The 14,437-nt window shown below is 41.3% G+C and overlaps 1 long non-coding RNA gene across 4 annotated transcripts in view; it reads left to right on the forward strand.

Moving 5' to 3' along the window:
• LOC125925266 (uncharacterized) overlaps positions 1-13,641 on the forward strand; it is a 70,326-nt gene extending 56,685 nt beyond the window's left edge. For all 4 annotated transcript variants that reach the window (XR_007458756.1, XR_007458755.1, XR_007458757.1 and 1 more), the window contains 2 exons: positions 8,715-8,768; positions 13,125-13,641. This is a non-coding gene — a long non-coding RNA (uncharacterized LOC125925266). The remainder of the gene's footprint in view (positions 1-8,714; positions 8,769-13,124) is intronic.
• Positions 13,642-14,437: the final 796 nt, after the last annotated feature.

Raw genomic sequence — 14,437 nt, forward strand, 5'->3', positions numbered from 1 at the left:
TCAGAGCCTGGAGCCTGCTTCGGATTCTGTGTCTCCCTCTCTCCCTGCCCCTCCCTTGCTCTCACTCTCTCTCTCTTTCAAAAATAAATAAACATTAAAACTTTTTTTAATTAAAAAAATACATTAGTAAACTGATATTTTTATCTTATTTGACCATAAAAGCTTTATCCTCAGTGATATTTTCCTATGTTACTTCCATTGTGGTTTTGGTCAGCTGACCTGGCAAGCAGAGGAATTAATTTGTTTGTTTAAGAAACTAATTTTAAGGGCACCTGGGTGGCTCAGTACATTAAGCAACCGACTTCAGCTCAGGTCATGACCTTACAGTTTATGGGTTCAAGCCCCACGTCTGGCTCTGTGCTGACAGCTCAGAGCCTGGAGCCTGCTTTGGATTCTGTGTCTCCCTCTCTCTCTATCCTTCCCCTGCTCACACTCTGTCTGTCTCTCTCTCTCCCTCTCTCAAAAATAAATTAAAAAAAAACATTAAAAAAAAGAAACTAATTTTAGAAGAGACACTCAGTTGTGCTCAGGTTGTATTTATAGGAAGCAACCTTTGAAACTTTCAATAAATATCATCTATTAACTCCCTCCTCCCCTGCAAGCTTTATTGGAGCTTGCTCATGAAATATAGGAATCCACTGACACACAGGCTTGTGTCATGGAAACTTGATCAAGGCAGAAGGGCCCAAAAGTGACCCTAACCACAGACAGGCCCATCAGGCGACCCACCTCAAAATATCCACAGTCCCTAACTAACCAATGGGTTACTTATAACCAGGCACAGTTATGGAAAAAGGGAAAATTCCATAAGTCACCATACCTCCTCATCTTCCCTCCTATAAAACAGCCCCCACCAACTGTGTCATCATTGCTAACGGCCTCTCCTCTGCTCTTGTGCCCGCTGCTCCCTTATGGTATATTCAATAAACATCTATCTCCTTTGTTGTGTCCTGGGTGAGTCTTTTCACTGCCTACACCACCAGCTTCCACCCAGTCGGTGCCCCCATCTGATCCGACAGGCAACACATTAAGTAGTATTGAAAAGTGGCTGACAAATGATACACATTTAGTAAGGGTGGGGTCCCCATTGCTAATGTATTTGGATCAGCTCCCCTAATAATTTTACCTCAAATGAAAAAGAGAAGTCAAGCTCTTTGGGGCACCTGGGTGGCTGAGTCTTGATTTGGGCTCAGGTCATGATCTCGTTGATTATGGGATTGAGCCCCACATCAGGTTCTGTACTGAGTGTGGAGTCTGCTTAAGATTCTCTCTCTTCTTTCTCCCTCAGCCTCACGTGTTTGTATGCCGAAGTGCTCGCTCTCTTTCTCAAAAAAAAAACAAAAAAAAACAAAAAAAAACAACAGTCCAGCTCTAAGAATAAGATCCAAGTGGGGGACAGCAATCATGCTTCAGGCAGCAAAGCTGGTCATTGGGAGATTAGTGTATGACTTTGCCTTGAAGGGCTCTCTCTCTTTTTGAATGACAGATCATGGCCTTCTTGGAAAAGTGCTCTGCCACATTCTTTTTTTTTTTTTTTTAACGTTTATTTATTTTTGAGACAGAGAGAGACAGAGCATGAATGGGGGAGGGTCAGAGAGAGGGAGACACAGAATCCGAAACAGGCTCCAGGCTCTGAGCTGTCAGCACAGAGCCCCACGCGGGGCTCAAACTCATGGACCGCGAGATCATGACCTGAGCAGAAGTCAGACGCTTAACCGACTAAGCCACACAGGCGCCCCTGCCACATTCTTATTGATAAGCTTTCAAAAAAGAACAGAGCAGTGGGGAAGAAAGGAGGGGCCAGTGGGAGCCCAGACACCTTCACGGGCAGATGGGGACTTGCTCCCTTTGACTCGGGAGCAGTCTGGTTTATTGAATTTCAGTTCTGAAGATATCCTGTATGGTTGCCTGGTACTTCTGGTCTGCTCCCTCAATATTCTTTTCTCCTCCTTCTCTTACACGTTTCCCTCAACACCTCCCTCCGTCGGATCTGCTGGAACGCCCCCTTTCCTTACTTTACTTGAAAAAAAAAATGTATTACATTGTCAAATAAATCAGTGTTCAACTGGTGTACTTGAGAATAGCTGAAAAAGCCTTTTGTCTCTGGACAGAAGATGCTTAGAAAAATCTCACCCCATTATCTTCCAGGTAATTTGTCTTTTAAACACCTTTCTTCCATAGAGAAAATTGCAAATGGCAGTGAAAAGAGAGATGGTTCATTTAGAAGACACAGTGATAGTATAACAGTATTTTCTTAGGGTATTAATTAATGAACCTGTAATCGCTAAACTTAAATCACATAAAATGGAAGGTATGAAACTTTTTTTGAAAAGAAGCTTTGCACCTATCTCATTCCCCCAAATAGCCATCTCTAATGATTCCCTCAAGTACTGTAGGAAAGACCTGCCATTTACAAAATGCTTTTGCTTATATTTTCTTATTTGGTCATTATGCATTAAGCACAATGGGCATTCCCCCTCATTTTCTAAATGCAGATGCCCAGACAAGGTTAGGTGACCTACTCAAGGTCACCCAGCTCCCTGCTGCTCAGTGGCTCCCTGCTAGTTCTCTGCATGCTCCCATCTCCGTGCTGCATCCTGTTGTTTAAAACAAAATGGAAAACAACGTATTACTCCTGGCACTATCTTGGGGCTAGGTTATACTTGGCCTAGCTTTGCACCTAGGCACCCTTTGAAATGTGATTCTGAGCTGCGAAAAGGGCTATTTTAATACCCCCGGAGTGAGGCTTAGTTGAATTTTTCCTAGTATGTGCCTGTGACTAAGAGAACACAATGTCTCAAGTGGTTGTTCCTTCAGCACTTTGGTAACATTTGTTTTGCTAAAATCATGAAGTGACAATCACTCTCCTTTCTAAACACACTGGAAATGTATAGTCACCATTTCAGAAAGGGGGGTGGGTCACAAATTATTTTTAAAAGATGATACATAAAGAAGAACTTCCCATAAGTTTTGGGTTAGAGGCAGCTAATATTCCTCAATAGAAAACACTGTGAAAAACAACAACATTTTCAGTAGAAAATACCAGAAAAGCAAAAAATCTTCCCACTGAACATCTTGGAGGTGGAACTACCTCACCACCTTTAACACATACCCAGAAATTCCCAAATGCAGGATCCCAAATGCAGGATCCCAAATGCAGGAGGGCACTGCACCTTAAAACACACCCCACCCCCACAGCAACTGCCTATGTACCGTCACAAAGCCATCTGTGTAGGTAATGTTACCAGGATTAGTTTCCTCAGAGACATTTCCTGGCTCCAAATAGCTTTAAAGGATTTTAAAACAGCATAAAAGTTGGTGATCAATTATGACAAAGCAAACTGGCTGCTGACACTGTGCTTAGTAATTGAGGTAAGGTTTGACCAGGTTATTTTCAGGATTTCCAAAGAACAGACTTCTGTACAACAGCATTAAATAAATGGAGTTTCCAGCAAGCAAGGGTGAGAATTTTGTCGAGGTTCAAGTTCATACCGGGCTCAGGAATTCTCACCTCCTCAGCGTCACTGGGCACTGACATCACAGGCATATTTTCTATACTGAGAATTTGGGTCTCGCTTTATTTTTGCAGTTTTTAAGAAAAGAAAAAGAAATAATAACCTGTTAGGTGCCCACTATTATGTAGCAGCTGTAAAGAAAGCCAAGGGGATGACTCATTGTCCCTTGAACACATCATGCACATTCCAGCCCCCGCATCTCTGCTCATGTGCTTCTCACGATGCCCTTGCCCCTCCTGGCCTGCTGAGGAAGGCTACGTGCCTGCAAGCATCATCTCTGGCTCAACTTGTCTTTCTTTCCCAGGTAGAGCAGCGCTGTCTGCCTCCTCTGAGCTTTTGTAGTCCTCACTGTTTGCAGGACACATATACAGCGTATCCTCTCTGGTATGGATAATTCTCTTTTTATTCCCTACCTCTGGAAATGGGCTGTAAATTCCATCAGTGAAGTGTACCTTTCTTCCTTTCCTTTCTTTTGTTTAAGAAAAATTGCCCTGATAGTGTGCCTCATACCAAACAAGTACTCAAAGTAATCTCTTGATTGGTTCACGAATCCAAATCTCTCAGTGCTTGGAGGAGTATAGATTTAGTTTGGGTGGCAGAGTTCTTGGTTTTCACCATTGCCTGATTTAAGGTCTCTGTTGGACTGTGGATTCGTGTTACAGTGTTTCAGAGCAAGGTCAGGGAGGGGAACCTCAGTGTTTTCATCACAACTCCATTTGAATGTGTGCTCCCTTATCTGTGGCTGTTATCCCAACCAGTGGCAAGGACGTAATTAAAGAGTCACGAAGATTCAGGCAGGCTGAGTGTCCTGGCTTAATGGAGGGCCAAGCTCAGCTCCAAGAAGGCTAAGGAAATAAGAGGAAGAAGATACAGTTTCAGGTTAGGAAGAGTCCTCTCCTAGGGCCACCAAGAAACACCTGGGAGATTCCGTGTAAGAGTTAAAGATCCTGTTGTTGCCTTTTCTATGGGGCTGGGTTCACCTGCTTCAGGAAGGAAGTGGGGAAAATGGATCCAAGTTCCTGGTATTAAATGAGGCTTTTCTGTAGAAGAGCTGACAAAGCAGAGAAATTGGGAGGAGGGGAGTAGAGACAGCAGAAAGTTATCTAGAAGAGCAGTGAGGGGGGACAATGGAGTGGAAAGGAGATCAGAGTGGATGTGAAATTATCTCAGGAGAGGGAGTGTTGTTGTTGGGAGAGAGCTGTTGGGGAAAGGATTCAATTGCATGGACAAAAATGTCAGGGAAATTTTTACCTGACTCCACAGAAAGCTTTGCTGAGTTAAGGGGCGAGTAATAGATTTGAATTCTGACGACCTAAGGCTATGTGCACAATCCGGCTGTGCAAGGAGGCAGCAAATGCCTCAGTGTAGAGCATGGACTTAGAGTACGTGGAACTGTGTTCAAATCTCAGCTATGTGTCCCTGGCCAGGTTACCGTTTCTGAGCCTCCGTTTCCTCATCTGTAAAATAAATGTGTCTCCTGCAGTGTTGTTGGGAGTATTAAATGAGATCATGTAAACGGTGGGTGAAGTCCCTGGCATTTAGTAAATGGTAGTGCCATCTGTATATGGGATGGAACAGAAGGATGGCATATTTCATGATCTCTTTTTTAAGCAAACCCTGGCTTTGGGGCACCCTGAGAGTGCCAAGGAGGGACCCAGAGAGAAATTCCTTGTGGAGGGAATGGCCAATGCAATTCTAGGAATAATGATGGCTAATGTTGCATTTGAAATTATTTCCTGCCCCAGGCTCTAATAGCTCTGTCTGCCCTCATCCGCCACAGCCTCTTCAGAAAACTTTGTTATGTGCAACTGCTTTGTGTTAGTGGTGTTTAGCAACAGAAAGGAGACAGGTCATTTGGCTACCTCCAGTGGGAAGGTAGAAAGCAAGCAGCAAGGACCGAGCAGGAAGCTGGAGTTCACAGCCAGAGGTGGTGGATTCATTAAGGAGCGTAGTAATTCCACAGTGAGTATCAAAGGAAAGAGCAGCCTCAGAAGGGAAGCAGGCTTGATAACGTCCAGGTTACACTAATACATGCGTAACTGTCCCTGGAAGAAATCGGGAAACACCTCTAGTTATTGGACTAACCAACCCAGAGCCAAGAGCTGATATGAATGAAGTCTTTCCTGGGCCCTCTGCTATCACTTACTGATTAAGTTAGGTCAAGCTGACTCACCTGGAGTGGCTCTAGCACATTCTAGTTAATCTGGACCCGCTAAATTTGCACAGCCAGGATCTCTGAGTGTCGGTTGTAACTCCAGGCACTCCTTCTTCTCCTCTGTGCCACAGGAAGGTTTCCCCAGGTCGCCAGCCTCAGGGACAGACAGGATGCAAATGAGGAATAGCACAAAAATGGTTTGGCTCCAAATGGGGAAGGCCTTCTAGGATGGCTCACAACTGCTGTCATGTTGTGCTCACCACGGCAGTGACTCTCCCATAATTCTCGGGACCCCTCAGATAATTGCCCCAGCCACCAGAGGCCATAGCCCTTACCCACTGGCTAGCCTCCACGGCAGTCCCCTTACACACAGAAGCTTCCTTTGCTGCAGGCAGGCTATTCTTAAGCGCTAACTCCTTCCCACGGTACTGTTGAGCCTCCTCACATTGCCCATGACATCCTCTTGACGGTAAGCAGCCCTGTCAAGGGCAATAGCTGAACTGCCGCCATTCATCATTTCCTATCTCTTTAAATAACACCTGTTCACCCACACAAGTGGCTTCACTGCCATTTGCAAGCATCTGCTGTAAGTTTCCAGAATTTCTCCAGACCACCCATCCCTCACTTGCTCACTTTGCTACTCGTTTGTTATTCCTAGCTTTCCTATCAGTGACCACACCCTTCCTACCAGCTTCCTCCTCCCCAGTCTGGTTCTGTCCCCAAGCTTTTGTCCTTCACTTTGGAACCGATTGTGCTGGCTTCCAACCCCTTCACTCCTCTGGACAGAATCCAGGTTTTCATCTGCCTCAGATACCTACAGCCTCACTAAAACCTTTAACACTCCAAGCAGGGAAAAAATATATAAACCATAATGTTAAAGTTATAAACCAGGAAATAAATATAAATGCCAACACATTAGATGATGACTATTAAAAAGACTTTTCTGAGGGGCACCTGGGTGGCTCAGTCGGTTAAGCATCCGACTTCTGCTCAGGTCATGATCTCACGGTCCGTGAGTTCGAGCCCCGCGTCGGGCTCTGTGCTGACAGCTCAGAGCCTGGAGCCTGTTTTGGATTCTGTGTCTCCCTCTCTCTCTGACCCTCCCCCGTTCATGCTCTGTCTCTCTCTGTCTCAAAAATAAATAAACGTTAAAAAAAAAAATTACAAAAAAAAAAAAAAAAGATTGTTCTGAACTGTCAAATGTTTCTCCTGCCCAAATGTTCTGAAGGCCCAATTTGCTGGCACTCAGAGTCTGCCTGATGGTGAAGCACACGTGCTCCCCCCCACTCCCACCCCACACCTGGTGGCTCGCCCCCCAGCTTGCTTCTAGCTCCTTCCCTCCATAAAATGGCCTCTTCTCGTTTCTCCCCATCCGTCCCGGTGTGTGTATCTGTTTTGTCTCTTTAACGCATTCTCAATGAATTGATTGCTACTTATTGCTTTTTCAACAAAGATGACTAAAACGTCAAGTGATAAGCACTGCACTAGAGATATGTGTTGATTCTACCCGATAGTCACTCCCTCCTGTAGCCAGGTCCAGGAGGTGACCGCAGGGACCAGGAGAAAAATTTAAGCAACAGGCTGTAACAATTGTTCTGACCCTGAGCAAATTTACGTGGGTCACCAGAACATCCATCATTTCTCACCGCAAGTGTTTTTTAATGCCAGTAGCGATGGTTATGCATAATTTATTATCTAATTGACTTGACTGAAAAGGCCATGAGAGAAATAACAAGCATACCCAGAAGGACCCCCCTCCCTCCCTCCTGTCCTGCCTGTGTTCTTTTGCCTTATTTCTTTTTTATTTTTTGTATCCAAAGTGCATTTAAAATGGGTTTGCTTTTTATCTGTAACTCAAAATCTTTATCTCATGACCTCATTTTTTTGGCACAACCCTCCCTAAGCTCCTTCTCAGACCTTCTCTGAACCGAGCCATATGTGGCTCTGCCTTTATTTCAACTGCAAGCAGTTTCTCAGAATAGTATCATTAGCGAGGAGGACCCCTCTCTGCCAGGGAACCCGGGATGGTGTCTGCTCGCCTCGGCAATGCAGCCCTTCCGGAACTTTAACTTTGCCTTTTAAAATATTTTGTGTACAAGCTCTCTGTACTCTTGGCCTACCCCCTTGTTTTCCTTCCAGGTCTCAGTGACCGATCTGCTTTCCCCTTAATTTACTCATTTACTTCATTTTATGTCTTCTAACCTGGATACTTTCAGAGCAGTGTCTCCAGACTTTTCTCCTTGCTCATCACTGTTTACTCCATGATAGACATAGGTGCTACAGGAAGTGAGGGGAGCCAGCCCATCTAATATTTCGGAGATGATTTAGAGATTTTACTCAAGAAGAGATATTAAGGAGGGTCTCAAGATGGACAGTGTGGGTGAAGAGCAGGTGGAAGAAACAAAGCCTCTGTGAATGAGGATTATATTCATTTTCTTGTGGCTGCTGTAGCAAAGTACCACAAACTGGGTGGCTTAAAACAATAAAAATTTATTGCCTCAGTTCTGGATGATACAAGTCCAAAATCAAGTTAGTAGGGTCATGCTTCCTCTGAAACCTGCAGAGGGGAATTCTTCCTCACCTCTTTCAGCTTCTGCTGGTTTCCAGGCATTCCTTGGCTTGTAGCCCCATCACTCAAGTTTTCTGCCTTCCTTACTTGTCACACAATATGCTATTTGTGTGTCTTTGTGTCCACATGACCATCCTTCAAGGACAGCAGTCATACTGGAGTAGGGGCCAGCCCTACTCCAGTATGAACTCATCTTAGCCAGTGATATCTGCCACCACCCCAAGTTCAAATAAGGTCACATTCTGAGGCTTTGGGTGTTCGGATCTCAATGTATCTTTTGGGGGAGGGACACAATTCAATGAGGAGCATGACCATTTGGAGAAAAGTCAGTGGTTCAGTTTGGCTGAGAAGTTGACTATGATTAGGGAGTAATGGGAGATGAAAACAATCTAGCAACTAAAATAATTAGAGAGTAAAACTGTGGACTTATTAGCTTAGTTTAATACTGAGAAATTCTCTCCATCTCTCATTCCAGTCCAGCACCTTACAATTTTTGCAACTGGTCAAAAGAAAGAGAGCTACCATGCAGGTAAGCCAATAATGTCTTCTCTATCTCTCTGTCGTCCCTTTGTTTATTAATCCAATAGTATTTATTGAGCCCCATGTGTGAGGAACCATCCCAGATGATGGTTCGGTGGCAAACAAGACAAACCTAACTTCTGCTCTTCTGGAAACACAACTCAAAGTGTGATCTTACTCATCTCCACCTATGACCTTTTTCATCAACATGTAAAAATGTTTGAAAGGAATTCCAAGGTAGAAAAATTAAAAATGGGCAGGTGGCAAAATGCAAAACAAAACAGGAAATCATTTTAAAAGTAGAAAATAAGTAAATACACCCCAGGTAGGTGGCAAGCATGTGCAAAGCTCTTTCTATGTCAAGGCCAATGGCCTTAACGTATTATAAGGTATCAGATAACTAATTCCTCCAAACTGCTGAGGCATGCTTGTCATTCCCATATTGAAAACTGGAAATCTTCAACTGCCCCTCCTGGAAGGTGACAATGTAACACACTGCCCAATACTCAGCCACCTGCTGAAGTTTAAAAGGCACAGTGGGGAATACAGAGCTATTTCTTCCATACATTAGGAATAATTGGACCATGCCTGGACAAGCACAATGAGTTGGACGCAAGCCTTCAATTCTAATCTGGCAGCACACTTGTTGATAAATTGCAAAACGTCTCCTGGTTTCCATGGAAAAAAAGGAAGGTACTGTGGACATGCATCTCAGTGCAATTATGTTCACTATAGTTAATATTTTCCATAAACTATAGATGGTCTCTGGATTGGGCAATATTTGCAGAAATTATATTATAATACTATCAAATACTACATAGAATGAACTTTCAAAGGAATAACGTATGAGGCAACAGCACATCTCTTATCATTCAGCAAGTGACCTTATCTGGCAGGGTTTTTTTTTTCATTTAATAGTATGTTTTCACAAAAGGTAGGGAAGAAGAAAAGAAAAAAAAAAACAAACAACCAGTAAGATAGTGAATGTCACTTGAGATATTCACAAATAGTCTGGCATTCATCTCTTTCTAAGAACATAGTAGGACTGTATTTCTCTGCCCCCTTTCAAGTTAGGTATGACCATGTAACTTACTTTGGCTGATGAAATGGGTACAGAAGTGATGTCATTCCTTACTGAAACCTTTCAGAACCAGTGCACAGTTTGTTACATTCTCCTATTTTACTGCTTTAGAGGTTATGGAAGTAAGTGTCAAGGTGAGTCCTCTCAGGATGGCTCTCTTGATGACACTGATGAGCAGAGAAACAGAGTGTGGGTGAAATCACAGATTTATAGGATTAAGACATTGAAGCTTAGGGTTTTTTTATTACTGCCGCATAACCTATCCTGTTGTGATTGAAATCAGCAGCAAATTCTTCGTGTCCATTTCTACTAACCAACTAGTCAACACCTTTAGTGTTAATGGGGAGAGTTCTCAGATGGGTGGATGGTGCCCCCTAAAGGGAATTCTTTTGGATGTGCACCTGTCAGGGTGGATCTGTCAGGGAGACCAAGGTTGGGCTCCAGATAGATTGTAAGGCTTTAGTAGGAAGATACTAGAATACGTTTATTTTAATTACTCAGTTGTAATAAATGCTTTGGATAACTATGAAATATTTCAATATGATATGATTTCAATGTGATTTTATTCTAGTCAATACTCAGCAGTGAAGTTCCAAGAATATTATGATGAACAAAGGGACAAAGGAAAAAGATGGAAAACCATAGTCAACAGAATATCATGTTAATAGATGGACGTAGCCATTGACTTAATGTCAAATTCATCCATCTCTCTCTTTTCTATTCTTAACTCCCTTAGTTAAGTCAATCTAACCACCCATTTTCAATCCAGAATTCTACTCTTACACTTCTACAATGACTATCATAGCTACCTAAGATTACTTTTGGGACAAAGCAGGGTACAAATGGAGGAATAGACAATTCCTTTATCCTAGGGAACTGTGAGGTTTGCTTTACCATGGCTTTATCACTTCACCCCTAACTCCTTTTTCCCTCCCTGCCTCCTAATCAATTCCCTTTACGCCAAACCACTCTCTTACAAGTGTGCTCTGATGGCTTTTCTCACATGGTTTCACTCATCTGCAAAGCCCTTCTTGCTCTTTTTTTCCTATTCAAATCTGACCATCCCTCAAGGCTCAGCTGCCATCTCCATGAAGTTCTGGAACTTCCTGATGTCTTTATTAGCATTCCTCTTTTCTAAATTCCTGTAGCAGTAACAGTCTGCAGTACATCATTTCGTTCTTAATTATATAATGGTTCACCCCTGTTTTGGGTGCCCTTGTTCTGTCCCCCAGTCACTTTTTGGGGTTGTGTGCAACTCAAGACTTCTCTCTCTCATCCTTTCTTTCTCTGTCTTATGTCTTTTCATAAAAAACACCCTGCACCATGCACAGAAACACAAAAATGAGATAGGCCTTACTATTAAAAACAAAAGAGCATGACAACTTAATGTAACCAAAATAATTCAAATAGTACCTTCACTTATGATTGATAACATGCCCTTCTGAAAAGTTAGGTCTATGTAAGATGACTATTACACGGAAGCTATTTTACTGTGCAGAAGCTAGCAAAGGACAAATTACATATTTAAGATAAAATATTACATGTGGACTTCATTTTCATCATCTTGATATTTTATATGAAATTGAGATTCTTTGAATCATTTACAAAACATGTCAATTAAAAAGAGATTTCAGGAACTTTTGCTAATGTGTTAGGCTTTTGGTTTTACCAAGCACAAATGTAGGCTCAATGCCTTTTTTTTTTCTTTTCAAATATTTTATTTACTTTTTGAGATAGAGTGTAAGCAGGGGAGGGGCAGAGAGAGAGAAGGGGACAGAGGATCCAAAGCTGGCTGACAGCAGCGAGCGTGATGTGGGGCTTGAACTCACGAAATGAACCACGAGATCATGACCTGAGCCCAAGTAGGATGCTCAACCAATTGAGCCAAGCAGATGCCCCGGTTCAATGCCTTTTTTAAAAAAAAGTTTTATTTTATTTATTTATGTATTTATGTATTTATGTATTTATGTATGTATGTATTTATTTATTTATTTATTTAGAGAGAGAGAAAGGGAGAATGCGCATGTGAGCTGGGCGGGGGGGGGGGGGAAGCAGAGAGACAGGGAGAGAAAGAATCAGAAGCAGGCTCTGTTATCAGTGCAGTTCTCGAATTCGAGAACGGTGAGATCATGACCGAGTCAGAATCAAGAGTCAGATATTTAACAGACTGAGCCACCCAGATGCCCCAGGCTCAATGCCTTTGATGATTGTATATACCTGTACACTCATAGAATCAGAAATGGTAATTAGCATGTGGTCAGTTGTCAATAAATTCTTGTTGATTATTCACCTTCACTATAAAGTGCTTTGATTTTTTTTGACAAAGCCTTTTGGACCTGAGCTCTGGCTTTCATATGCTAATATATGTATAATACATACATATCCATGTATTTTAGTTTTAAGTGATTTGAATTATGTGTGTACTTAAAGCCTTTTTGGCAAAACTAGGAAAAATTGAATACAGAGGACTACATGTTAGTTGTCATTTGTTAATTTTCTTAAGTATGAGAATGGCATTATGCTTTTAGGTTTTGAAGTACCATGATGTCTGTAACTGATTTTCAAATGGTTCATCAGAAAATTATAGGTAGGTAGATAGATAAAGCAAATATGGAAAAATGTTAACAATTGTTGAATTCAGGGGATAGACAGTTGGGTGATTCTTTACTATTCTTACAATTTTTCTGTATATTTGAAAATGTTAATAATAAACAATTGATTAAAGAAAACTTGCTATCATGAGAAAAATCAGAAGCAGGAACATTAATATTCAGACCAATTATAATAGCCAGTGACGTGGATGTGCATACATGAATTGTGTGACGGAATCTCTGTTACTAAGGTTTATCGTGCTGTTATTTCTGAGCAATACTTGATGAATTCTAATAAATAGATGTTACTATTTGCTTGACCCATTTGGGGGATCAGGAATAGAGGTTTAATTCTACAGTCAAAACAATGGCTTAAAGGTATACACAATCATTTGACATTTCAAGAGATGGAAGTTAAAAACTTACAATCAGGCTTCAATCAGAAAAATAAACGGGTAATTTAATTTTTAATATAAAGATGTTTTTGGAAAAAAATGATACATTGCAAACTACTTGAATGTTATTTTCTCTTTTTAAGGTAATATAAACAAAACTGGTTAATGTGATTATATCTGCCTGACCAGATTTTCTTGATGATAAAAACCATTCCTGGTTTTTTATTACTAATGTCTGATGAACTCTTGCAAGCATTTTTAAATGCCACAAAATTCATCAAAGTCATGATTTCTTCCAGGATGATGCTCAGCTGTGGATAATATCAACAACAATGGGACGAACAATTTTGATGAATGCAAACTGAAAGAAAATGCAGCATATGAAATTCACATTTTGGTATATTTTTATTTGCTAAGTCTTTTCAGCTTTAATAAACACATGTCAAGATATACCTACTAAATATTCTATCTTCTATTGTGCATTTTAGAATGTCAATTTTAAACTTAAAGTGCCCCCAAATATTTGGAAGAACAGGGTGAGGTGCAAGAACTTTTTTTTTTCAAGAAAAGAAAATCCAGCAACAAAAACAACAACCAACAACAATAAAGAGGGGGTAATGACGTAGATTCAGAGCTAAGCTTATCTCACTCTACACTGTATAACCTCTATTTCTTACTGTGACATTCAGAATAATAAGTGTACTCATTAGGACATTTTTAACCAAGCACATCTTAACAAAGTCTGTTTTCCTCTTCAATCTCAGTTCTTTGGTTCTAAGTCTAAAGAAGAAACACCATTAGGATTTGGCTTCTGTTCAAAATAAAGATATAATTACATAAAAAATTGCTCCATTCCTTCTCCAAGGTGGGTGTCTTTCCCAAACACGAAGACAAAGATACTCTAGCAAACCTCTGATCGGCAGAAAACAAACCTGGCTCTATGGTGCCATCATGTGGTCAATATCTATATTACACCTTCACTCCACCGGTGCCGCGCAAGATGGCAGCCACCTGGAATCTTAAACCACCTAGAGTAGTGTCAGTGGGTCAAACCCACAGGCCTCATTTTTCATATAAAGAAACTACATTTTATGGAGGTGCAGTGTGTTAGTTATGTTTTTGTTTTCTTAACCCTTTATTCTTCAACCTAGTAACTGTACCCAGAAAAAGATAACATTAACGAGATGGATACAAAAATGTTTAGTTTCTTAGTTCCAAGTTCAGTGATTCTTTCCTTAAAGATCTTTACTTTTAATGCACCTACACATAGTTCACATTAATTTCTGCCAATTGACTAATAGCTCCCTTTTAATTTAATGAATACTGAGCACCGTGTGTTTTAGTAGATATAAAAGGCCCAGACTATAGCATTGTGTGTCAACTATACTTCAGCAAAAATACATACATACATACATTTTAGGAGATCTGTGTGTTAGATCCACTTGGTCATCCACCTAAATATATCAGGCCTCATGCAAGTCACTCGATGTTTAAAGGGCTCCTTCCTCCTCTGCTCAACAAAGGACTTTTATGGGGGAGAATATCCAGCAAAAAAATCCTATCATTATTTTGTTTCAGCGTGCACCACGAGATTTAGTACTTAATTTTACTG

Source organism: Panthera uncia, chromosome F1, assembly GCF_023721935.1.
Source record: "Panthera uncia isolate 11264 chromosome F1, Puncia_PCG_1.0, whole genome shotgun sequence".
NCBI classification, from domain to species: Eukaryota; Metazoa; Chordata; class Mammalia; order Carnivora; family Felidae; genus Panthera; species Panthera uncia.